Source organism: Daucus carota, chromosome 6, assembly GCF_001625215.2.
Source record: "Daucus carota subsp. sativus chromosome 6, DH1 v3.0, whole genome shotgun sequence".
NCBI lineage: Eukaryota > Viridiplantae > Streptophyta > Magnoliopsida > Apiales > Apiaceae > Daucus > Daucus carota.
Genome location: NC_030386.2, coordinates 16,579,611 through 16,605,816, shown reverse-complemented (window position 1 = coordinate 16,605,816; position 26,206 = coordinate 16,579,611). Strand labels below are relative to the sequence as shown.

The following is a 26,206-nucleotide window of genomic DNA, read 5'->3' as shown; positions in this document are numbered from 1 at the left end:
GATTTTGCAGTGAGGTGAAGTGAAGTGAGGTGATCTTCGTTCTAAGACCCAAGTCCTAGACGAGCTAACGGGGAGTTAGTCGTCTTCGCACCGTGAGGAAGAGGAAAGACCCAAGACCTAAGATCTAAGATCCAAGACCCGCTTAAGGCTAGAAGAACAAAGACAACACATTGAGAGATACAAAGATTTTGAGGAGGTGACGGGGAGTTACGCTCCAAGACAAGTCTTGTAATTTACATTTATAGTGAGGAGGTAACGGGAAGTTACGCTCCAAGATATATATTTGTAAAGGCTTCTCCGCCTACTGTAAAGGAGTTTCTTTATAGTAGAGAAAATCTCGAGTCCGGGGAGGAGCTCGGGGATTGGAGTAGGGGTGAGTGGACTCCAAGGGTTGAGTTAGCCACCGCGAACCAGGATAAAATCGCTCGTGTGGTATTTGTGTAATGACCCGGATTTTAAAAATATTTTTATTAATATTATAAATGATTTTCTTAAAAAGAAAGGAATAAGATGTAATATTTTATTCCAGTTTAATGAGTTTTCAAAATTTTATATTAAACCCCGGGTTATGGTGTTATTGATAAATGATTATATTTTTAAAACTGATTTTCATATATTGTTTCGAAAATTCTAGATGATTATTATGTGAATATATGTGTGATGTGAGTAAGTGGTATTGGTGGATTTGTTGGTTAATTAATTATGGTTAATTATGAGTATTATATGATTAATATATGAATTTTTGTGAATTTTATATTATCTGGTTTATTGCGTTAACTGATCATATGTGTTCGTATTTGAGAGAGTTCAATTTCTATATGCTCAGGAGAAAATATAGTTTATTTGGATATTTTCATATCGATTTATGGAATGTTAGATGATTTTATAATCGATTTACGGATTTAATTGTGTATATCTATATTTATTTATTAATTATTTGACTTCCGTAAAACCGTCCACTCGTAACGAGGTAGAAAATTTTCTTCCCGGGAGTTTCAACAAAACTCACCTTTAGCCTAATTTGAATATTCCGGACATTTTTCGTGTTTTGACTTTTTCGATCCGGAGTACGGTTTTCCCTGGAGTCGGTCCGGCGGAGTTTTTCGGGTATTGTAATTGTCGATAATTATCCGTTTGTCTCGATAAACGTGAAACGGGATATTTTCTTCATCCTTATCATGTAATAATTGCAGTGGGACCCGCAGACCAATAATTGAGTTAAAAAGCCCCGTTTTGATGATTATCTTGAAAACTAGTACCGATTGGACCCCATTTTCTTAATATAAAGTTATTAAATACGTATTTTCATGCCATAAACGATCCAAAGGGGTACCAATTATTTGTAAATATAAATATACCTTTTTAGAGCTTATTTTCACCCGTAAAATCATTTCACCGGTTTCTCTGCACGAAAACCGAGAGAAACCGAGCGGTGTTCTTCGTGTTCTTCATAATCAAACGAAGATTTGAAGGCGTTATTGGAGTCAGAATCAAGCGTGCGAATAGTCAAATCGAAGATATCGAAGAGTAGAATCTATATCTGCAATCAAAAACAACCTGAGATTCACAGGTAGGGAGTAATTGAAGTTTTAAATTTCGAATTAATATGATTTAAATAGTGAATTTTTGCAAACGTGATTGTTTGATTGTTTTGATGATTCCATGTTGTAGAGCATGTTTTTCTCGTCGTTTTGGTATATTATATGTTGATTTTTGAGTTCTATAACACCTCGAAAAGGCAGTTTAATCTTTGAAATTGATTGTTCTTGGTGTTCTTGAGGAAGCTCGCCGGAAGTTTCTTGTTTTGGTCGGTATTTTGATTCGTTGAACCTGGGTAGCATCTGATTACACCATTGGATAGATAGCAACTAGATAAACCTATGTGTATCATCAGTTTGTGTGGAGGATGGAGCATCGAGCTCATCCGTTTTTATGAAGCTTCGCCGGCGGCGAAGCATTAGTTGAAATTACGGCCAAATCACCGTGAATCTGGAGAAAGTAGATGGGTGAGGTGATTCCTGGTCGCATGGGGTTGTGATCTGCAGTAGATGGTGGCCGGAGGTGGTCTGTAACGTCACCTACGGCGAAGCAGGCGGTGGCCGGCGGCTTTTTGCCGCTTGGTCACCGAAGTTTTGAAGATGGTGACTTTTAGTCACCGTCGTTTCAAAACTTCCACATGTTGCATCCAACTTTCACAACTTTACATTTTAAACCCTCCGCAAAAGTTTTGAAAACTTACAGTTTAAACCTTTTCGTTTAAATTGTTTTTAATTATTTATGTTAATTTCAAAAATAGTTTTTAATTATTTGTTTATTCAAAAATAAATCTAATTTGATTTATTAATTAATTTTAATTAATAATTAATTATTTTAATTGGTCAATTAATTTAAATATTAATTGATTAATTATTTTAATTAATTATTAATTGATTTTAATTGATTAATTAATTGGATTTAATTAATCCTTTTTGATTTAAAAATTCCGAAAAATAGTTTCGAGCTTTGAAATATTTTTCTAAATTATGTTCAAGGTTCGTCAATTGTTTATGAATGATTTCAAGTCCAATTTCAAGTATTTGGGACTTGATTATTTATCCGAAAAGTGATTCTTTTATCGATTTTAATTCCGAAAAATGTTTAAAAATTCCAGAAAATTCCCGAAAAATCATTTTTAACCCAAGACTTGATTTAAGATCAATTGGGATGGGAGACTTAATGTGTAATGCGTTGTCTGCTATCGGTGTAAGGTATTATATGTTGAGAGCGGAGTCAGAAAACGGTTTTGGTCATAACTTTTGATCCGTAAGTCGGAATCAAGTGAAACGAAAGAGAGATGAAAGCTTATAAAGTCTAGTTTGATATGACATAATAATATGATGGAGTCGAGAATGTGAATAATTGTTGTGAAATGTGCCGAATGTGATTATATGTTATTTGATTGCTATTAATTGATGAGTACGTGATATATATGCTTATTCTTGATATTATATACATGATAAATGATTTGAATGACATAGTGTCATGACTTGACTGATATGATATAAGAACATATGGAGTATAGGAAGTGGAATTGGTTGATTGGTTGTTGATTGAGAATAAGTTGACATGTGGATAGTCTTACAAAGAGACGAGACGCTGCCGGATTATCGATAGGATTTATATGATAATTGATTTGTGATATGTTATGTGGAATATGACTTGACTATATGGTAGAGTCAAAGCATGATTATGTGTTAAGTGATATTTGATAGGTAAAGGGATATATAAGTGGGTATCGATATACGTGATATGTACATGCGATAAATTGATTAGTGACTATAGTATTATCTTATTCTCGTTAAGGATTTGGACGAGACGTGTATGCCCGAAGACGTTCAGAAAGTCACGTGGTGTTACAAAGCGAATAAGGGATGAATCAAGTAAGCGAAGCGAAGATGTACGGTAGATAGAGTATAGCCAGAGATGGCCTAGAGACTATGATATGCATAAAGTATGAGATTGTGAAAGTGGAAAGATGAGAATGAGCTGTGAGACTGGAGTCAGGTTTAAGGCAAGTATCCTATACCCTTCTTTTGGATATCTTGCGATTATTCTGATCCATTCTTTTCGAATGTGTTGCAAATATTCGTTCCTTTCTTTTTCATATTTGGCAAATGCAAATATTCTTATCCATCCTTTTCTAATCCTCGAAAATTCAGATAATTTCCGTTTTACAAATTAATTCGAAGTTCAGATTGTCATTGAAGCATGTGTTGCTCAGTGATAGTTAGAGCTTTGAATGAATTGGGATCTTCTTGATTATTCAAACCGCCATTGTCATGCTGGTTTAGCAGGCTAAACTCAGTTGAATAGCCGATAATGGAGGATATTGAATAGTTAGGGATTTCCTGAACTATGATTTATGGAAGGATGGACTGTGACTTATGGAAAGTTATTATCAAAGTTTGATTTGGAATTATTCAGTGGTTGATGATGATTATGATTATGTTCTGTTAACTTACATTGGCTTCTTGAATTGAATTATGGAATTGGATTATTGTTTTTATAAAAAAAATTATGTGGACCAAATTAGTGGTCAGACCAGATTCGTGGTCATGCTAGGCCAATGAGTGCCTTGGATCCTGTGATAGAGCATGGCGGGGCCTGCTCGGGGTTAGGTATGACTGATCAGCATCCTGACCTTGGTTTTTAATTAAAATGTGATAGTCCAATTCAATAATTCTCTTATGAAGGATTGAATTCCTCAGGTTTCCATTGCTGCAAAGTATTGTGATTCTTTTACACAATACCTGAATTTGTGAATTCAGGTTGAATCTTTTATATCTTGAATTCGTGATCTTCTGTTATATCATTTCAGAATTATCATTGTTTATTATTACTTGCTGAGCATTGTTGCTCACTCTTGCTATTCCTTTCTAACCATTTCAGAAAGGCTGAAAGATGAGATGATTGGCTGAGATTGTGAATAAGGCTAATGTTAGACGAGGAGACAGAGTTGAGGATCCAGTGGTCGAGGAGTGTTCAGGAAAGTGATGAGATTGGTGCAAGCTAGAGTGTAAGTCATAGCTGGAATAGCTGACAGTGATTCTTCTTATCGAAGATGATCTGACTTGGTAAGAGATGTTGTGTAATATTAGTGGTGGATTCTAATTTCAATACTGTAACCTGGAAGCGATCCTGTTGTTTTTGGGGGTTAAAAATGTTCTCTTTCGAATCATTTATTAAATTTTAAAGGTTCTCTGGAAATTCTTTTATTATGGTTTTCAAGTTTGAAATTCAGGTTTTGAAATCGTCTGATTTATGTTCTCATTCAAAGTTTTTATTAAATGTTTTCAAGTTTTAAATTCTTTTGGATTTTCATTATCTTTAAATGAAAATACCAGGTTTCAAAAGTATTTTAAAAAGGGTTTTGTGTGGTGACGTCAGAATCCAGACCCCCGGATTCCCGGACCGTCACAGTTGGTATCAGAGCCACAGGTTACAAGTTATTGGAATTTGAATATAGATTATAGTTTTAAGTTTTATATAGGTTAGACGTAGTGTGACCTCGTATCGAGGTATTGTGAGACTATTTGGACATAGTCTAGAGATGTGAGTGAAGCATAGAGTCTAGTTAAATGATCAAATTAAGTGTGGATATTTAAAGAGATTAGGATTCTTAAGGTTAGACATATGATTTCTAGTATGTTGATTAATTAAGATGGTGAATTGTGGAAAAGGTCAGTATTAGACCTAGACAGAAGAGTTTGATAATGAATGATTGAGTTGAGAATGGTGAAAATGCAGAGTTCAGAGTATTCTGACTATACTGCATAGTTGAAAATGGTCTATTGTATTGAATTGAGAATGATATAAATGCATGGTTCATAGTATGTTGACCATGTCAGATATTTGGAAGATGTATATTGTTTTGAGTGAAGATATGAAGAGTTACTGTAAGATCTGAATTGTATTGAATCAGAAGGAGAGATTTGTAGATAGAGGTTGATAGATGAGAAGTCAATGATAGAGAGTACGTGGAATTGAGTCCAGTTATTAGAGATGATGTCTACGAGTAAGTTAGAACGTTAGTCCTCGACGACAACGCTTCGAGCTAATCGGGATTTCAAATGGCATCAGGGTGGGCCCATAACCCACAGGTTGATGATCCAGACAATCGATGATATGCTACGTGTTTTGCTATTGACTTCACAGATAATGGGGATGAAGTGGAGGCCAAGACTTATTACGAACGATAACGTCTACGATGAAATTCTACAAGGTTGCTACAAATGCACGTCAATCGACTATCGAGAACGTTGAAAAGATGACATAAATTGAATAACGATTTCATGGGGTAGAGTGGAAATTGGAGAAGACCTTGGCAATACCTCTCTTCAACTAAAGATTCTTTTGATTGTTTTCTCATCAGTGAGATATTATCATGATGTCTTTTCTACAAAAGTTTTGATAAATGAGATCTTCAATTTCTCAAATTCTAAGATGATATTGGTATTGACTATTGGTATGAGTTGGAAGGCAAAGATGTGTGATAAAGGTTGTTGTGAAGAGACAGTGATGTTTCTTGATATTGTTTAACATTTCTTGACATTCCTTGATACTCTTTCATCTTCTTTGATATTCCTTGATGTTCTTTGATATAGTTGATATTCCTTGACATTCGTTGATATTCCTTGACATTTCTTCAATTTGATTGGGATGAACAACCCTATTTATAGGGGACACAAGGTATACCTGTCTGTGTGATAGGAGTTGGATGGGACGCCATCACTTGTGTGTGTTGTGATTACAAGAAGGTTAACAACCTTTAGTAGTGTCTAAAATGGACACGCAACATTAAGTTCAATTGATCGTATCGATCTCCCAGTCACTCTTGTATTCAAATGTGACCTAATTTCAAAACATCTTATTCCTCAAAATTTTCAAAGATTGATTTTTGGGGAAATGAATTCTGTAATTGTGAAAGTTGATTCTCCAAATTTCTTTAAAGTTAAAGGTATGCCAAGGCCGATCGAAGGTGAATGATGATAAGTTATGACGAAGCGTATAGTGGAATCTCCTAAGTAATACGTTTTAGTTTCTTCGGAGGATTCCGAGGACGGAATCCTTATAAGGGGGGTAGAATGTAATATCCCATATTATTAAATTTACAATTGATTATTATAAATCTATTTGTCTAAATATTATTGTTGGCTTTAGTTGAAAAGTGAATTGATTATGTGAATAGTTTTATATGATTATACTTGTTCTGTGGATTAATATGGATTATACTGATTATGCGTCCTCCTTCTTTCTCTGATTCCGAGGACGGAATCCCTATAAGGAGGGTAGATTGTAATGACCCGGATTTTAAAAATATTTTTATTAATATTATAAATGATTTTCTTAAAAAGAAAGGAATAAGATGTAATATTTTATTCCAGTTTAATGAGTTTTCAAAATTTTATATTAAACCCCGGGTTATGGTGTTATTGATAAATGATTATATTTTTAAAACTGATTTTCATATATTGTTTCGAAAATTCTAGATGATTATTATGTGAATATATGTGTGATGTGAGTAAGTGGTATTGGTGGATTTGTTGGTTAATTAATTATGGTTAATTATGAGTATTATATGATTAATATATGAATTTTTGTGAATTTTATATTATCTGGTTTATTGCGTTAACTGATCATATGTGTTCGTATTTGAGAGAGTTCAATTTCTATATGCTCAGGAGAAAATATAGTTTATTTGGATATTTTCATATCGATTTATGGAATGTTAGATGATTTTATAATCGATTTACGGATTTAATTGTGTATATCTATATTTATTTATTAATTATTTGACTTCCGTAAAACCGTCCACTCGTAACGAGGTAGAAAATTTTCTTCCCGGGAGTTTCAACAAAACTCACCTTTAGCCTAATTTGAATATTCCGGACATTTTTCGTGTTTTGACTTTTTCGATCCGGAGTACGGTTTTCCCTGGAGTCGGTCCGGCGGAGTTTTTCGGGTATTGTAATTGTCGATAATTATCCGTTTGTCTCGATAAACGTGAAACGGGATATTTTCTTCATCCTTATCATGTAATAATTGCAGTGGGACCCGCAGACCAATAATTGAGTTAAAAAGCCCCGTTTTGATGATTATCTTGAAAACTAGTACCGATTGGACCCCATTTTCTTAATATAAAGTTATTAAATACGTATTTTCATGCCATAAACGATCCAAAGGGGTACCAATTATTTGTAAATATAAATATACCTTTTTAGAGCTTATTTTCACCCGTAAAATCATTTCACCGGTTTCTCTGCACGAAAACCGAGAGAAACCGAGCGGTGTTCTTCGTGTTCTTCATAATCAAACGAAGATTTGAAGGCGTTATTGGAGTCAGAATCAAGCGTGCGAATAGTCAAATCGAAGATATCGAAGAGTAGAATCTATATCTGCAATCAAAAACAACCTGAGATTCACAGGTAGGGAGTAATTGAAGTTTTAAATTTCGAATTAATATGATTTAAATAGTGAATTTTTGCAAACGTGATTGTTTGATTGTTTTGATGATTCCATGTTGTAGAGCATGTTTTTCTCGTCGTTTTGGTATATTATATGTTGATTTTTGAGTTCTATAACACCTCGAAAAGGCAGTTTAATCTTTGAAATTGATTGTTCTTGGTGTTCTTGAGGAAGCTCGCCGGAAGTTTCTTGTTTTGGTCGGTATTTTGATTCGTTGAACCTGGGTAGCATCTGATTACACCATTGGATAGATAGCAACTAGATAAACCTATGTGTATCATCAGTTTGTGTGGAGGATGGAGCATCGAGCTCATCCGTTTTTATGAAGCTTCGCCGGCGGCGAAGCATTAGTTGAAATTACGGCCAAATCACCGTGAATCTGGAGAAAGTAGATGGGTGAGGTGATTCCTGGTCGCATGGGGTTGTGATCTGCAGTAGATGGTGGCCGGAGGTGGTCTGTAACGTCACCTACGGCGAAGCAGGCGGTGGCCGGCGGCTTTTTGCCGCTTGGTCACCGAAGTTTTGAAGATGGTGACTTTTAGTCACCGTCGTTTCAAAACTTCCACATGTTGCATCCAACTTTCACAACTTTACATTTTAAACCCTCCGCAAAAGTTTTGAAAACTTACAGTTTAAACCTTTTCGTTTAAATTGTTTTTAATTATTTATGTTAATTTCAAAAATAGTTTTTAATTATTTGTTTATTCAAAAATAAATCTAATTTGATTTATTAATTAATTTTAATTAATAATTAATTATTTTAATTGGTCAATTAATTTAAATATTAATTGATTAATTATTTTAATTAATTATTAATTGATTTTAATTGATTAATTAATTGGATTTAATTAATCCTTTTTGATTTAAAAATTCCGAAAAATAGTTTCGAGCTTTGAAATATTTTTCTAAATTATGTTCAAGGTTCGTCAATTGTTTATGAATGATTTCAAGTCCAATTTCAAGTATTTGGGACTTGATTATTTATCCGAAAAGTGATTCTTTTATCGATTTTAATTCCGAAAAATGTTTAAAAATTCCAGAAAATTCCCGAAAAATCATTTTTAACCCAAGACTTGATTTAAGATCAATTGGGATGGGAGACTTAATGTGTAATGCGTTGTCTGCTATCGGTGTAAGGTATTATATGTTGAGAGCGGAGTCAGAAAACGGTTTTGGTCATAACTTTTGATCCGTAAGTCGGAATCAAGTGAAACGAAAGAGAGATGAAAGCTTATAAAGTCTAGTTTGATATGACATAATAATATGATGGAGTCGAGAATGTGAATAATTGTTGTGAAATGTGCCGAATGTGATTATATGTTATTTGATTGCTATTAATTGATGAGTACGTGATATATATGCTTATTCTTGATATTATATACATGATAAATGATTTGAATGACATAGTGTCATGACTTGACTGATATGATATAAGAACATATGGAGTATAGGAAGTGGAATTGGTTGATTGGTTGTTGATTGAGAATAAGTTGACATGTGGATAGTCTTACAAAGAGACGAGACGCTGCCGGATTATCGATAGGATTTATATGATAATTGATTTGTGATATGTTATGTGGAATATGACTTGACTATATGGTAGAGTCAAAGCATGATTATGTGTTAAGTGATATTTGATAGGTAAAGGGATATATAAGTGGGTATCGATATACGTGATATGTACATGCGATAAATTGATTAGTGACTATAGTATTATCTTATTCTCGTTAAGGATTTGGACGAGACGTGTATGCCCGAAGACGTTCAGAAAGTCACGTGGTGTTACAAAGCGAATAAGGGATGAATCAAGTAAGCGAAGCGAAGATGTACGGTAGATAGAGTATAGCCAGAGATGGCCTAGAGACTATGATATGCATAAAGTATGAGATTGTGAAAGTGGAAAGATGAGAATGAGCTGTGAGACTGGAGTCAGGTTTAAGGCAAGTATCCTATACCCTTCTTTTGGATATCTTGCGATTATTCTGATCCATTCTTTTCGAATGTGTTGCAAATATTCGTTCCTTTCTTTTTCATATTTGGCAAATGCAAATATTCTTATCCATCCTTTTCTAATCCTCGAAAATTCAGATAATTTCCGTTTTACAAATTAATTCGAAGTTCAGATTGTCATTGAAGCATGTGTTGCTCAGTGATAGTTAGAGCTTTGAATGAATTGGGATCTTCTTGATTATTCAAACCGCCATTGTCATGCTGGTTTAGCAGGCTAAACTCAGTTGAATAGCCGATAATGGAGGATATTGAATAGTTAGGGATTTCCTGAACTATGATTTATGGAAGGATGGACTGTGACTTATGGAAAGTTATTATCAAAGTTTGATTTGGAATTATTCAGTGGTTGATGATGATTATGATTATGTTCTGTTAACTTACATTGGCTTCTTGAATTGAATTATGGAATTGGATTATTGTTTTTATAAAAAAAATTATGTGGACCAAATTAGTGGTCAGACCAGATTCGTGGTCATGCTAGGCCAATGAGTGCCTTGGATCCTGTGATAGAGCATGGCGGGGCCTGCTCGGGGTTAGGTATGACTGATCAGCATCCTGACCTTGGTTTTTAATTAAAATGTGATAGTCCAATTCAATAATTCTCTTATGAAGGATTGAATTCCTCAGGTTTCCATTGCTGCAAAGTATTGTGATTCTTTTACACAATACCTGAATTTGTGAATTCAGGTTGAATCTTTTATATCTTGAATTCGTGATCTTCTGTTATATCATTTCAGAATTATCATTGTTTATTATTACTTGCTGAGCATTGTTGCTCACTCTTGCTATTCCTTTCTAACCATTTCAGAAAGGCTGAAAGATGAGATGATTGGCTGAGATTGTGAATAAGGCTAATGTTAGACGAGGAGACAGAGTTGAGGATCCAGTGGTCGAGGAGTGTTCAGGAAAGTGATGAGATTGGTGCAAGCTAGAGTGTAAGTCATAGCTGGAATAGCTGACAGTGATTCTTCTTATCGAAGATGATCTGACTTGGTAAGAGATGTTGTGTAATATTAGTGGTGGATTCTAATTTCAATACTGTAACCTGGAAGCGATCCTGTTGTTTTTGGGGGTTAAAAATGTTCTCTTTCGAATCATTTATTAAATTTTAAAGGTTCTCTGGAAATTCTTTTATTATGGTTTTCAAGTTTGAAATTCAGGTTTTGAAATCGTCTGATTTATGTTCTCATTCAAAGTTTTTATTAAATGTTTTCAAGTTTTAAATTCTTTTGGATTTTCATTATCTTTAAATGAAAATACCAGGTTTCAAAAGTATTTTAAAAAGGGTTTTGTGTGGTGACGTCAGAATCCAGACCCCCGGATTCCCGGACCGTCACAATTTGTCTTTCTTTTCATTTACTTCCGCACATCATAACTGCTTAAACTCTCGATACAAGCTTTTAAAAAGGGGATAAACTTTTTAAAAATACACTATTATTTTTAAATTGGCCATTAAGCTATTCAACCCCCCCTTCTAGCTTAATTATCCACTATATCGGGACCTAACAATTTCATGAACTTTTCTTAATAAAAATTTAAACATTAAATTTTTATTCAAAATAAAAAAATTGAAAAAAATATTATAAAATTATACTTTATAAAAAAATAATGTAAAGAAGATGCCGGGACGGAGAGAGCACGGGCGAGTCATGAGTTATGACATCCCTTTCGAAGAGCAACTCCAACCCGGGTTGCCCTTGTCTAAAAAAGCCTGGCTGGCAGCCCATTCCAATGATTATCTTTCGCACCTCTCCAACGCACAAAAGCTGTTAGGTAAGAATATAGCCAACTCAATTTGCATGGCTATATTTGCTGAAGTTGTACAGATATGTAAGAGTGTCCACCTCATCGCCCGCGTTTCTCTTCGCGCTCCCGCTCTCACCATCTGTTGCTTGCTTCTCCACTCCCACCAGTTCTACAAGCGAGGTATGGTTTCTTCTCTGATTAATTTTTTTTTTATTTTTTGTTTTTGAAGTTAGGTCTATTAACATGATTACTGTATAATCAAGGACTTTTGATTTTTGAGAAACTTGAAAAATTAAAGTATAGCTTAGTGTTGTTGTATGTATGAAATTAATTTATGACGAATCACACTCATTTGATTAATTGTCTCTAAGAAGAAGTAAAGTTTTTTTGATGCTGAATCATTAAATGAGTATAATAATGTCAATCAGATTTGTATTATAATGATTAAGTCATGTTCTGTTTTAGATTAGCAATCTCTTGAAATGATCATATTACTGCTCTATTTTTCTTTTTTCAAAGTTATTGAAACTATATAGCTTGGTTGATATCAAATAAATATATAACTAGTTATTTGTTGATGTTAGAGCAAGTCCAATAGGTGTGCTAAATCAAGTCTTAAATCCAAAAATAGGGAATATGGGATAAAATTGCACTCCAACACTATGCTAGTGATGTGCTAAATCACTAGCACAAGCCTCCCCTTCCCTATTTTTAGAATATGCTAGCCAATTCTAAACTATTTTTATCATTAAAATATTCATTTCTCTCTCTCCTTCACATCATTTCCCTCTCTTTTTTCCCTCTCTCCTCCACTATTTAATATTATTATAGTAATAGGGAATGGATATAGGGAATACTATTGGAGCTCATGTGCTAAATCTTGTGCTAAATCACTAAGACATATTATTTTATAATATTTTAGGGAACCTCTTAGCATAGTGTTGGACTTGCTCTTATTTGCTATTCGACAAAGTCTGGTTTTCAACCTCCTGAATAGGTTGAATATGAGTGAACTTTGAGCATCTGTGCATCTTTATATATGTTCTAGTTTTGGAGAGAAATAAAGAAAATTGTGTTTTGCAGGAATCATAAAAATGACAAACACGTTTATTTCTTTACTAAGCGACGACACATATAATGAAGTCGAGTAGATTGTTTAGTCCCCAACACCCCCTTTGATACAGGAGCATAGTCAACAAGTGCTAACCAAACTGAAAAAAGGATGATCAAAGAACTTTTTGATTGAGGAGGACATGTTATTATTATTCGGTTGGTTAAACGTTAGCTTGCACCCGGTTCAAGGCAACAATTAGACACAAATAACCTATTGGAATAGAATTTGCAACTACTTTCATGAAAACAAGACATTTGCAATTGATCGGACGTTTACTTCCTTGTGTAATAGATGGTCCGCAATAAACACTTCTGTAAGCAAATTTATCGGTTTTTACAACCAATTTAGTGGAAGAAATCAGGACGGTGTTACTTAGCAAGATAAGCTATTGCTCTCATCGTTTAAACCACTTCTGATGTAATTTTCATTGTGTTCTCTGCTTATAATTATGTGTTGTCTTCTTTAAGTAGCTGCTTATTTACTGAAATTGTGCTTTAGGGAGATAATTATTTGTAGTCCAAGGACTTTTATAGTAATATATATATGTAAACCAAACAGACCTGCCCAGTATTATAGTAACTAGTAGTAGCTTCAATTCTAAGTGATCTTAGTTTGATGGAGCAAATTCAGGTCCGGAAAGAGCATGAAATTAGCTTTGTGAAGCGGCTCTATTCATGCCGACAGTTGTGCATGGCTTGTAAAAAGTGTGAGATTAGAACTGTTAAACCATTAAATTTTGTTTGAGAAGTACAACATTGCTAATATTAAATAAATTTGTAACATTGCTAATGGTGTTACGAACCATTGCAAATCTAGATTGCAACACACCTAATGCTCTTTCAACATCTTTTCTCACAAATTCTTGTGTTGACGCAAAAAACTTACTTTTATTACCTTAAGGCCTTGGAATAGTTTTAACAAATGTTGGCCAAAGAGGATATATACCATCAGCAAGATAATAGCCCATGTTATATTCATTTCCGTTGATAGTATACTTCACTTCAGGTCCACGACCTTCAGCCAAATTCTCAAATAGATGCGATCGATCTAATACATTGATGTCGTTCACAGATCTTGGTAATCCAAAAAAAAGAATATCAAATTCACAAGTCTTTTGAAGCTATTGCTTCCAATATAATAGTTGGTTCACGAACATGACCTAAATACATGCCTTGCCAAACAGTAGGATAATTTTTCCACTTCCAATGCATACAATCGATACATCCTAACATTTCAGGAAAGCCACGTCGTTCGTTCTCTGCTAGTAATCTAGACACATCTTCCGCATTTGGTCGTCTCCTATATTCTGCCGCAAATACCTCGACAATTGCTTTAACAAACCTTTTCAAACTCTCTATTGTCGTGCTCTCGCCAATACGTACATAATCATCAACAGCATCAGCTGTCGTTCCATACGCAAGCATCCTAACTGTTATTTTACACCAACTATGAGAAAGATTGTAGAAGGGGGGGTTGAATACAATCTTTTACAAATTTAAAAGATTCAAGAATAATACACTAAGAACACAGTAAACAGAAAAACACCAAGTATTAAAAATACGGGTGGATTGAATGATCCACCCGTGAGATTTTATATAGAAGAATCTGTGGATTGTTTTACAATTCGCACAGCTGCTGGTTCATCACTCAAAACAAGTTCTAACTCTCAGATTGTTCTCTTAAGTAATTTGAACAAGTTCAACTGATGCTACTAACTTGGTTATATACTCCAAGTTTTACAAAGCTTTTAGCTAGATTACAAAATGCACTCTAATCTAAAAACAATGCTGCACAACTTTGTCTTATGCATGCTTTCTGAGATGTCTTCATCTTTGACCATCATCTTGATTTGATCCAGATTGCACTGCATGAGATAAGTATGTTTCTGCTTCTTCTTTATTTTCCTAATTAGGCTTCCATGTCTATTTTAGTGTAATTCGATCCATGTGATTTGTCAGACTTAAGCTCTAGTCACTTTCAACTGCTCTTTGCTTCATCAGTTGAAGGTTCTGGTTGCTTTCAACTGCTATTGACTTTATCAGTTGAATGCCTGGCTCATCAGTTGAATGAATTACAAACTCCATCAGTTGAATGCTGTTCCAGTCTCATCAGTTGAATTCCTCAGCATTATCCGTTGAATACTTTGTCTTCAGTTGAATGCTTGATTTTCATCAGTTGAAACATCATCCAGTCTTTATCAGTTGAATCAGTTACATCTCATCAGTTGAATATCCTTCACTTAGATAAAATTACATGGCATTGGATATTTACAATTAGCCATCCTATTCTACCCATCCGTTGATGATTCCCAAAGACAAGAAATGTAACAATTACAACTGAAATTTGATAAAGATTCTAAGTGAGACATGTTACAAAATGTTTATGTTATCATCAAAAATTATTGATTCCTAACAATCTCCCCCAATTTATGACTGGAGAAGATGCAGACATAAATTCTACACTTGATGATAACAAAACATTAATAAAATAAAATGCAGAATTTAAATGCAAGAGTTAGAAAAGATTACAGATGATTATGCTCCTTTAGACTGAGAAGTTACTTGTTCCTAGAAGATCTTCTTCTTCTGGACTTAAATTTTTCTTCAAGAATATTAATTTGCTTCTGAAAGATCCTGTAGAACCATTCTTCATCACTATCTTGTCTGTTGAGCTTGGATTGAAGAGTCTTCAGGGTATTCAAGCTAGCAACCTTGAGTTGATCTTTAGGTCTGAAAAATCTCCTAACACCTTGATTGTCCCTAAATTCCATGACTGGAGTAGGTTCATGATGAATTTTCTTTCCAGTGTAGGGAATTTTCAGCCTTCTTTGTAGACTAGCATCTGAGTTCCATTCCTTCCTGATCTCAAGGATTCTCTTTAGTACCATTTGCTTTGCAGGTGGTGTAAATCCTCCAGTCCTCTTCATAGATCCATATATTTTTGTTAGAGAACTGAATCCCTCAGAATTCAGAACTCTGTGAAGAGGCCAGATGACATCACCCTTGTTTTTGTAAGAGAATACCAATCTTTCAGGTAACTTTGAAGTTGCTTCTATTCCTCTTACTTCTTGAAGATCATCCAGCTCCAGCTCCAACTCAGAAATTTCTTCAATGTTAGCAATGATCAGATAGTCATCAGGATTTTCAGGTTCTTTTGGAGGTTTAGGAGGGTTAGCCATCCTCTTAGCCACAGACTTGACTTTCTTCTTTGGCTTGGAAGATTCTTGAACAAGAAAAGCTGGAATTGGGATATCTTCCAAGTCAATTGGCTCCTCCTTTGGCATTATTGGCTCATCATGGAAGTTGACATCTGGATGTACTACTGTGGTATCCTTGATTGGAGAAGAATGCTTTGAGATAGGCTTTTCTGGCACTTCTTCTCTTCTCTTGGCTGCCTCAGGCATCTTAGTCTTAGATTTGACTCTCTTTTTCTTTGGAGAAGATTCAAGAGGCAATCCTTTCTCATTTAAAAGCTCAGCTGCCAACTCCTCTTCCAGCTCAATAGCATACCTTTCATCCACCTCTATTTGGTTCAAAGAGAGTTGAGATTCAAACTCCTCTTTTTCACATTCTCTGGCCACCTCTTCAGCTTTTGCAAATGAGTAATGAGGATGGCCAGTTCCAATAAACAGCTTCTGGCCTTCTCTGTAGATGATGGCAAAATGAGCCTTTAAGGCCACATCTGCACAATCTTTATAACTTTTGATTTCTTGGCCCAAAAGTTTGTATTCATTTTTGTCAGGCCTGGCTAGTGGAAAGTAGATTGAGCTTGAGTCTTTTCCAGGCCTGGAGTAACCACAATTGTTTGGAAACAGAATTGGCTTGAACTCATTCAGAAATGATGGCTCACCCTTTTCTGTCTTGGAGGGAATAACAATCTCAGGTGTAATTACCCTGAGAATTGTGGTTTGTGGTTGGAAAGGAGATTTGAGCTGTGGTGGCTGTAGAAGATGTAGATGATTTCTTGCCCAGTTGAGCCACTCTCTTTGCAATGGAGTCCAATTCTTTCATCCTTGCAATCTTCTGCTTTTCCCTTTCAGTGTGGAAAGGGGGAGGAATTTGACTGATCAATTCTGCAGGAGTTGGTAATTCTTTCTCCCCCTTTTTGTTAGCAGCAAGTGTAGGGGATGGACTGGGAAGGGAAACACCAGAGGCAAGAAGAAGATGTTGAAGCAGTCCAGTCTGAATTCTTTGATGCTGCAACATCTCATCCATTCTAGAGTTTAAGGTGTAGACATTTCCTTCCAGAGCTTCCACTTGCTTCTCCAATTGTAGTTGTTTTTGCTCAGATGCAGAAAGAGCTGATTTGACCTGAGCTGGAAGCTTTTCATCAATTTGCTTGGTCAGATCAGTCTTAACAGAGGCAATAAGAGAATTGAGATGCTCTATCTCATGCTGAAAATGAAGAGATTGAAACTTGTGAAGCTTGAGGTTTTCTAGAGCTTGACTGGCAATAGTGGCAGAGATGGCTGGAGAGGAGGATGAGCTTCCAGGTTGTGATTGAAGAATGGTGGAGGCTTGCCTTTCCAGCTCCATGCTAACAACAATTGCATTGGCAGACTGCATGGAGAGCCATGAAGGTAGAGAAGTTGTAGGTTGTTCAACAAGGGATTCCTCAAGAGCATCATTGAGGTCTTCATCACTATCATCATAATGAAAATCATCTCCAGCATTGGCAGGCAGAGTTGTTAATGCCTCCTTTGCTCTAAGCATTGAAGATGTAGTGTGAATCAGATTGAGGTGCCTCTCAGCTGCTTGATTGTCCAATCTGGCAAAGTCTTGAATGGAGGACATCCCATGAGTAAAAGTCTCAGGGTCTAGTGAAACACCATCCAATATGGATCTGTATTCAGCTTGAAACTCTTGTTCACTAAACCCTTCATTGACACCTGCATTTCTCTCAATTTCTCTCTGTTCTTGCATCAAGGGCTCCCCTTGGCTCACCACACCACTCACCTCTCCCTCACTTACCCTTACTAAAGGGTCTCTCTTATCCTCTCCTTTTTCCTGGCTAGAAGAAAATGCCAGACTCTCCACACCCTCTCCTTTTGCCAGCTCACTAGGCTGCCTCTCCACTCCATAGCTCACTCCACTCAATCCTAAAAGTGTTTGTGCTACCATGTGATCAACTGCTGTAGAAAGAGGTAAATTAATTGAAGTAGCAGCAGTTGTCAACTGATGAGAGACATCAGTTGAAACATGAGTAGAAGAGGCATTCAACTGATGAGCGCTGTTAAGCAGATCAGTTGAAGGACAAACACTTGTCAACTGATGAGGGAGATCAGTTGAAGAAAATGAAGAAATAGGTTTAGAAGCTGTGATAGTTGAGTCTGTGGTGATTGATTTTAAAGGAAAATCCACAGAACACACTGTCACAGAAGAAGGAAATGGAAGAGAAAGATCCAACAAATCATCAAAATGATGATGATCAATCTCAGATGGGGGCTTCTCCATGAAATCCAAAGATGGAGAATTTACAAGTGTGGTGTGAATTAATTCCACATCCACAGAAGAGGTTGGGGATTGTGTTTGAGGAGTAGAGATGGTAAGATCATAAATATGAGTGATTGGTTGAGATGAAGAAGGGGGCTGTGACTCCACATTTATTGGAGTCACATCAATCTGACTTTGAGAAGTTAAAGGCATAAAATCCAGAATGGATGCCTGTGTGTGTGCAGAGTGCTTCAGTTTTTCACTTCTTAGCTTCTTTCTCCCATAGGCTTTTATTGGTGAAGAAGTGGTGTCCCTCCCCCTTTTTGACTGTGTCCCTGGTTGAGGACTATTTTCAATAGCAACATCCTTTTGGGAGGATGCTGCTAGGGATGAGTTTAATTCCATATTAACATCTACAGTCTTTTGGGAGACTGCAGAGTGGTTTGGCTGGTTAACACACATCTCTCCATCCTTATTCTTAGGGCTTCTTTTATGTTCACCCTTTCCCTCCCCCTCACAACCTCCAATCACACTCCCCTCAGGTTTGTGTTTCTTGGATTTTACAACAGATGTCTTTTGGGAGGCATCTGAGGTTGGTTTAGAAGACTTGTTTTTAGAAGGTTTTGCCACTTGTGTGGACTGTTGATGGGCCTCTTCAACAGCCCTGATGGCAGAAAGCAAAGAAGGTGAGGGTTGAGAAAGAGTAGTAGGAAAGCCATGTACCTCTTTGTGCTTTCCAGCCTCCATTGTTGGCAGGTATACCACCTCCAAGGAGGGGTATAAATTCATCCTAAAGAGGTCTTTAAAGACTCTCTTTTCCTGCACAAAACTGGGAAGCTTGGCTTCCTTGTTAGTAATAACTAGCTTATCATTGAGATGATTAGCCAGCATCATAAGAAATCTGACATAATAAATATTCCTAGGTCTATCAGTTTTATCACCTAGTTTCTCCCCAATTTCTTGGATCATCAAACCACCAAAGTTGAAATATTCATTAGTCAGGTACATGTAAAGCATTTGTAAAATCTGGGAAGTAAGAGCATTAAAATTACTAATTTTACCAGAAAATGCCTTAATAAAAGCATCACATAAATAACTCCATTCTCTCCTAAGACCCCTCCTCTCTATTTTACCTAAGGCATCAGTTGGTAAAACATAATTCATGGCATAAAGTAAATTAACCAACTGAACATCACTAGGCAAAGATAAAACAGTATCTTCAGGAATCTTAAAGCATGCTTTCATAATATCAGCATTAACAGAATGAGTTTCATTTTTAATAGAGAAAGTTAGAGTTTCATTCTCACTATTAAACTCTGCAGAGGTCCACATCTCCTCCACTATTTCATGGTAAATGATGGGAGCTTCAGTCATAGCATAAGAGAGCTGGCTTGACTTGATCAACTCCATCATCCTGTGATACTCCTTCTCCTCCACAGCCTTGGTATCCACAAATGACGCAAAGTTGTTCTTCTCATAAATAAACCCACTTGGTGCAGTATACTTCTTCATTGGTGCCATTGCAGTTACAGAGAAAGCTTGAAGAGAAATTAGAACTTGTTTTTGCACAGAGAGAGAAGAGAGCTTTGAGAATTCGAAAGAGTGAGATGAAAAGAAATGAAAGTGAATTAAAACACTTAAATACTTTCTCAGAAAATTGCTGTGATTGGCTGAGAAATTACCGTTGAGAAGAAATTACTCTTATTTATCTCTACAAAAATTACACACACGATCGTGTGTATAAAGTAGGTGAGAGACAAAAGAAATTTCAACGGCTCAGATCTGATAATACTTTCAACGGATGAAATAAGCGCCTCTTTAAACTTCCTATTCAACTGATGAAGATCAGTTGAAGGCGTCTTCAACTGGTGTCATCAGTTGAATGAAAAACAACGCAAGAGGATATTGTTTCAAGCATCAGTTGAAACAATTTCACTAGTTCATCAGTTGAAATATTATAGACTTCATCCAGAATTATAATTAATTTAATTTTGATAAATCAAAATTAATCAAATTCTGGCTGCCAAATTACAGAAAAATTCACTCTAAATTAGGAGAAATTTAACATACCTAATTTACTTACCAACCTTGTGAATGTGGATTCATCAAGAGGCTTTGTGAAAATGTCTGCAATCTGTTCTTCACTTGGAACAAAATGCATTTCAACAGTACCAGCCATCACATGTTCTCTTATGAAGTGATATTTGATGTCAATGTGCTTGGTTCTTGAGTGTTGTACTGGATTTTCAGTTATAGCAATAGCACTGGTGTTGTCACAAAATATTGGGATTTTTGAGAGATTTAATCCATAATCAAGTAATTGATTTCTCATCCACAATAATTGTGCACAACAGCTTCCAGCTGCAATGTACTCAGCCTCAGCTGTAGAGGTTGATACAGAATTTTGCTTTTTGCTAAACCAAGAAATCAATCTGTCACCAAGAAATTGACAGGTGCCTGTTGTACTTTTTCTATCAATTTTGCATCCTGCAAAATCAGCATCTGAATATCCAATTAGATCAAATCCAGAGTCTTTAGGGTACCAAATACCAAGATTTGGTGTTCCCTTAAGATATCTGAATATTCTTTTTATAGCAATAAGATGTGATTCTTTAGGATCAGATTGAAATCTAGCACAGAGGCATGTAGAGAACATAATATCTGGTCTACTAGCTGTCAAATATAAAAGAGAACCAACCATGCCTCTATAATTAGAGATGTCCACAGATTTCTCATTAGGACTTAACTCTAATTTGGTGGCTGTTGGCATGGGAGTCTTAGCTTCTTTGCAATCCAATAAATCAAACTTTTTAAGTAGATCATAAATGTACTTAGTTTGATTTATGAATATACCTTCCTTTACTTGTTTAACTTGTAAACCAAGAAAGTAGGTGAGCTCTCCCATCATACTCATTTCATACTGACTTTTCATTAGATTAGCAAACTTCTTGCAAAGTTTCTCATCTGTAGAACCAAAGATTATATCATCTACATAAATTTGAACCAGAATAAAGGCACCATTTACATTTCTGTAAAATAGTGTTTTATCCACAGTTCCTCTGGAAAAATGATTATCTAACAAGAATTGAGACAGAGTGTCATACCATGCCCTTGGTGCTTGCTTTAGTCCATAGAGTGCTTTTAATAAGAAGTAAACATACTCTGGAAATTCTGGATCTTCAAAACCAGGAGGCTGACTGACATATACCTCCTCTTCCAGTTCACCATTTAGAAAAGCACTCTTGACATCCATTTGATAAACTTTAAAGTTTGCATGAGCAGCATAGGCCAGGAAGATTCTTATTGCTTCTAGTCTTGCAACTGGTGCAAAGGTCTCATCAAAATCAATTCCTTCAGATTGAGAATATCCTTTAGCAACAAGCCTTGCCTTGTTTCTGGTGACAACTCCATTCTCATCCACCTTGTTTCTGAATACCCACCTTGTTCCTACAATAGTTCTGTTTTTAGGTTTGGGTACCAGCTTCCATACTTTGTTTCTCTCAAATTGATTTAATTCTTCTTGCATAGCAAGAACCCAATCAGCATCTTTGAGAGCATCTTCTATGACTTTAGGTTCATCCTGTGAAAGGAATGCACTGTACAAACACTCATCTTGAGTTGCTCTTCTTGTTTGTATAGATGCATTTGCATCTCCAATAATTAGCTCATAAGGATGATCCCTTGTCCACTTTCTTTGTGGTGGAAGTGATTGTCTTGATGATGTGGCTTCATTATTGAAGTTCAGGTTTCCATGTTGGAAAGCTCCCCCTAAATTTGACATCTCATTATTTCTAAACTGATTGAAACTTTGAGACATTCTTTCAACTGATGATCCTTGAGGTGTTTCAACTGATCCCTCCAATGTAGTTTCAACTGATGCTTCAGTTGAATTTCCAATTGCAGTTGTTTCTTGCACCAGAGAGTCATCAGTTGGAATATTAATTCCAGGATTAATTCCAACATTTTGAATAATGTCATCATCATCATCACTCTCATACAGATCACCTTCACCTTCATTCTCAAATCTGAGATTATCATGAAATCCTTCATCTGAGAATCCTTGAATCTTCTTATCATCAAAAACCACATGAATTGATTCCATAACAATGTTGGTTCTCAGATTATATACTCTAAATGATTTTCCATCAGAGTATCCAACAAAAATAGCTTCATCTGCCTTGGCCTCAAATTTTCCAAGATTTTCACCTTGATTTCTTAGAACATAACACTTGCATCCAAACACATGAAGAAAGCTAATTGTTGGCTTCTTTCCTTTGAAGAGTTGAAAGGGAGTTAGATTGTGAGGTTTGGTAATTAGTGAAATGTTTTGAGTGAAACAAGCAGTGTTTACAGCTTCAGCCCAAAAATAGGTTGGAAGTTGAGCTTCATTAATCATGGTTCTTGCAGCTTCAATAAGAGTTCTATTCTTCCTTTCAACAACACCATTTTGTTGTGGAGTTCTTGGTGCAGAGAACTCATGAACAATTCCCTCTTCTTCACAAAATTCTTTCATCACAGAGTTCTTGAATTCTGTCCCATTGTCACTTCTTATCCTTCCAATTTTGACATCTGGATTGTTGTTTAATGCCTTGATATGATTGATGATGATTTTCCCAGCTTCATCCTTAGAATGCAGGAAGAAGGTCCAAGTGAATTTTGAAAAATCATCAACAATCACTAGGCAATATTTCTTCTTTGAAATAGACATGATGTTGACTGGTCCAAACAAATCCATATGCAAGAGCTGAAGGGGCTTCACAATTGATGAAAGAGTCTTGCTTTTGAAAGAGCTTCTCTTTTGCTTTCCTAGCTGACAGGCTCCACAAAGTCCATCTTTTGAGAATTCCAGCTTTGGTAGACCTCTTACCAAGTCCTTCTTTACTAACTCATTCAAGGTTTTGAAATTTAGATGAGACAATCTCTTATGCCATAGCCAACTTTCATCTGAGCTTGCTTTGCTGAGAAGGCAAGTAATAGATTCAGACTTGACAGAATTGAAGTCAGCTACATACACATTTCCTTTTCTTTGTCCAATCAGAACCACATTGTTGTCATCTCCTTTGGTGACAACACAGGCTGCAGGAGTGAAATTGACTTTGTAACCTTTGTCACAGAGCTGACTGATGCTAAGCAAGTTGTGCTTAAGACCAGACACCAATGCAACTTCATCAATGATGACATTCTCTTTTGCAATCAAGCCATATCCCATAGTATATCCTTTGCTGTCATCTCCAAAGGTAATGCTAGGGCCAGCTTTCTCCACAAACTTTGTGAGCAGGGAGGAATCACCAGTCATGTGCCTGGAGCATCCACTATCCAAGTACCACAAATTCTTCTTGTGGTTTCCCTGCACACATTTCACAAACAGATCAAGTTGATTTTGGTACCCAAATTGCTTTGGGTCCAGATTTGTTAGTCTTAGCAGCCTTTTCCACTTTCTCAACCTTTTCCTTGGATTGAATAGGTTCAATCTTTGGTTTTGGTTGAGAAACTGGAATATCAACTCTGTTTTCAAACACAGGCCTTTGAGACATGCATAAATTGTTCATTCCATGCAAGTTTGAATGAAATTGAGGCATGTTAAAGGCATTGAAATAAGGATTGAACATATATGGCATGTTAGGCTGAGAATAAGGATTGTGAGGCAATAAACCAGGCATCATATTCATAGCAGATAAATTCATGTGAGGAACAGATGTCATAGGAATAGGCAAAGACAAATTAGGAGTAATCACAGTTTTACAATTGGCAGATAAATGATTTACACTACCACACTTGCTGCAGGTTTTCCTAAGAGCACTAGCATTGGGAGTGTAATTGGTGTGCTTGTTAACTCCTATTTTGCCATTTCTATTTCCTTTCTTCTTTTTAGTCTCCTCAGATTTATGCTCACTAGTATCCAACTTCTTCTTGTTCTTGTTACTGGAATTAAGAGTGTTATTAATACTATCACTGGTCTCAGAAGAACTATTCTCACCTTTAACAAAATTCTTTTTAACAGGACCATATTTCTTGTTAAGCTTCTTGAGAACACTCTTGTCAACTGATGAGTTTTTGTTCAACTGATGACCCTCATCAGTTGAGACTTTGCCTTTCAACTGATGATCATCATCAGTATTCTCATCACCTGAACTGTTCTCAGATATCTCAAGCACTTTCTTACTCCTCTTCCACTCATTCTCTACAAAGGTCTCTCTACCTTGCATGTTGATGATGTTGGTGGAAACATCCCTACCAGATTTCCATTTGGCAATAATCTCTTGTTCCTTATCAAGCTGCTTTCTTATGATCTCTTCTCTTTTCAGAACAACCAAGAGATCATCCTTGGCTGTCTGACACTCAATTTTCAGCTTCTCAAACTCAATAAATTGAGCTTCTAAAACACTGTTTCTATCACTAAGAAAGGTGTTAGCTTCCTTAATTCTACTATTTTCCTTAGTGAGAGATTTTAAAGAAACATGCAAATGATACAATTCTGTAGACATTTCATTAATGGTAGCATTGCATTCATCTTTAGTTAACTCAACTAGGTTTGTAGTGAATACCTGACTACTGCTTCCAGTGTTTTCTTCTTGATCTGTGGAGTTAGCCATTAGAGCTAGATTGACAAACTCCTCCTCTTCATCAGAATCATCTCCAGCTGCCCAATCATCCTTTGTGATGAGTGCTCTTTCCTTTTGTTTGAGAAGTTCATAATATTTCTTTTTGTAGTCAATATTTTCACTTGACTTCTTCTCAACTTTAGGCTTTCTGCACTCATTTGCAAAGTGACCTGCATTCCCACAGTTGAAGCACTTGAATTTTGATCTGTCTACCATGCTTCTATCAGACTTGGGATTGCCTTTAAAAGATTTTGCAGAATTAAAATTCTTTTTGAATTTCAGTTTGGAGAATCTTCTTGACAGGAAGGCTAGATGTTCATCAATTCCATCACTTTCTTCACCAGAATCAGCTACTTCTTTCTCCTTTCTTCTTCCTTTGCTTGACTCTGAGCTCTCCTCTTTGACCAACTTCTCAGTTTCTTCAACTTGAGACTTTCCCTTGTCCTTGACAGTATCCTCCAGAGTTGCAACTAGAGCCACAGATGAATGCCCTTTCTTTTGGCTTTTCTCAATCTCTTCATCTTGCTCCATTTCAAGCTCATAAGTCTTTAAGGTTCCATACAGTCTCTCTAGAGTATAGTCTTTAAACTCTTGTGTATTTCTGAGAGAGACTGTCATGGGTTTCCATTCTTTGGGAAGAGCTCTTAAGAATTTCAAGTTTGAATCCTTAACTTGATATACTCTTCCAAAGAGCTTTAGACCATTTAACAGTTTTTGAAATCTGTTAAATGTATCACTCAAACTTTCACCAGCCTTGAAATGGAATGACTCATATTGTTGAATCAGAAGCTGCATTTTGTTCTCTCTCACTTGCTCATTCCCTTCACAGATGGTCCTGATGGTGTCCCAAACTTCTTTGGCACTTGTGCAGCTAATAACACTATCAATCATTTCTTGATCCAAACCATTGAACAGAAGGTTCATGGTTTTCTTGTCCTTGTGCACTTCTTCAGTATCTTCTTGAGAATATTCATGGATAGGTTTTGGAATCATCTTACCTACCATGTCTTCACCATCAGCTCCCATACTTGTGCAGACCTTCATGGGGACATGAGGTCCTTTTTCAATGCAGTTCACATAGCTTTCATCAATGGACAACAGATGCAGATGCATTCTCACTTTCCAGTGAAAATAGTTGTCTTTGTCAAGAACAGGAATCTTCACTCCAGCATCCTTCTTTCCCATCTTTCTCTAGCAGTGTTGATCTTTTTCCCTGTTTGTTGGCAACCTGGCTCTGATACCAATTGTTATTTTACACCAACTATGAGAAAGATTGTAGAAGGGGGGGTTGAATACAA

At 36.0% G+C, this 26,206-nt stretch overlaps 1 long non-coding RNA gene across 1 annotated transcript; it reads left to right on the top strand.

Annotated features, from left to right (window-relative positions):
* The first annotated feature begins 443 nt into the window (after positions 1-443).
* On the top strand, positions 444-14,091 carry LOC135147345 (uncharacterized). The gene is made up of 6 exons (XR_010284883.1): positions 444-1,570; positions 3,343-3,550; positions 4,429-7,964; positions 9,737-9,944; positions 10,823-11,940; positions 12,844-14,091. It is a non-coding gene; the product is annotated as an uncharacterized LOC135147345 (long non-coding RNA).
* The last annotated feature ends 12,115 nt before the right edge of the window (positions 14,092-26,206 follow it).